The sequence below is a fragment of the Galendromus occidentalis genome, unplaced genomic scaffold (assembly GCF_000255335.2).
Source record: "Galendromus occidentalis unplaced genomic scaffold, Mocc_1.1 scf7180000077515, whole genome shotgun sequence".
NCBI lineage: Eukaryota > Metazoa > Arthropoda > Arachnida > Mesostigmata > Phytoseiidae > Galendromus > Galendromus occidentalis.
The window spans coordinates 1,616,210-1,617,884 of record NW_003805503.1 but is presented as its reverse complement, the minus strand read 5'-3'; positions in this window follow the sequence as shown (position 1 = coordinate 1,617,884).

Sequence of the window (1,675 nt, the reverse complement as noted above, 5' to 3'; positions counted from 1 at the left end):
CGCTCTCCATTGCTACATCCCAGAACCTGCTATCGGAGCCGAAGCTCAAATCGCAGCTAGTGTACATTGCGACGCATTTCGGAAAAATTGCAGAGGCTATCGGAAAACTGGAATGTGCTGCGCAGCCCATTGGAACAACATTCGGTATTCTGGAAGAGATCGAGACTTCTGTCTTCGCCGCAGTCGGACCAAAGAGCGGTCCGATCAAGGCGAAGCTTCGCTGCGTTCTGCAAAACAACGAGAGCTATGGTGTCTTCAGAGAAATTTTGTCAGTCGTTCGAGATCACGGGCCGGTTCCGCCCCAGTTCACCTTAGCAGATACGACTTTGTTCCGATATGCTCCTGTGGTGAGCGTCGATGTCGAGCGATCCTTCTCTAGGTATAAGATGTTGATGTCGGATCGTAGATTGTCTCTGACTCAGGAGAACGCAAAATATCACATCATACCGATGTGTAACTTAATCGATGGTGAGGACGAATAAAAAATCGGTACTTCTTTAAGTGCCTGAATGTCGCAGCTCTAGTGATAACCCAAGTCTTGCCTAGGGATACTTACAGACTAGTTCAGCCAGGGGAAAAACATTATGCCTGTAGTTATTCCGTATTACATGCAGAATCAGGACTAGTGTAGCTTGGTAGCCGTCATGATGAGTGCACAAGTTGTGACTGGCTTTTATTGTTATTGACGTTGTAGCTGCATAGCAGACGCAGCTATTTAAATTATTGGCGGGTATTACATCTTCTCTTCCAAGTATTATATACATGCGTGGGTCTATAAGTTTATCTGTCACAATTTACGCTTAGATTGTTGCTACGGTTGATACCGTTGAGTGGTCTTTTCGCCCTATTGCTTCTCCTGATTGGGTTTTCTTCTTCCTCATTGTCCTCCGTCGATTCCTGGATTTTCGTCTCCTCTGCTTTGCTGTTAACCGACAAGGAGGTTTGGCACCGGGCATTCTCTGCTTTGACCAGGGTTTCTTCGTCTTGTTGTGTTGGCGAGCTTGGTGGTGTAGTGAAATCGTCCACTCGCTCCGCAGAGTTTTCTCCGTCTGTGTTGATCATCACCCTGTTTCTCCTGAACGTCGCTTTGGATTCCGCGTCTCGTACTATATATGATCTTGGTTGGGATAGGACTGTTACTACTGTCCCTTTTTTCCATAGGTTTTCATGCGGGTCCTTCACCCGGACCGGCTGACCCTCGTGGAGTGGTGGGTAGTTTCTGCTGTTGCGGTCATAGTATTTCTTTTGTGCTTCGCGTTCTTTCCTGAGCTGCTTGGTCACGGTCTCTGGCGGGATCGTTTTGGGTCGGAGATTTTTTGGATGCACCGGTAGGAGTGTTCGGTGTGATCTCCCCATCAGACGTTGATTGGGAGACCCGAGCTCTTCATTTCTTGGTGTGTTTCGGAGTTCGAGTAGTGCCATGAAGTAAGCCTGTGATCGGTACTCGTATTTTCTGAGGATTTTCTTTGCCTCCTGGACGGCTCGTTCGGCTAGCGCATTTCCCTGAGCATGATACGGACTTGATGTTGAGGTTTCGATACCCAGTTTCTTCAAGCTTTCACGGAACTCATACGAGGCCAGCTGCGGCCCGTTATCCGATTTGACTATTTCGGGAGTCCAAACCGCTAGAAAACCTCGCAGAGAGCCGTGAGGACCGCTTTTGTCGTTGTCGTTT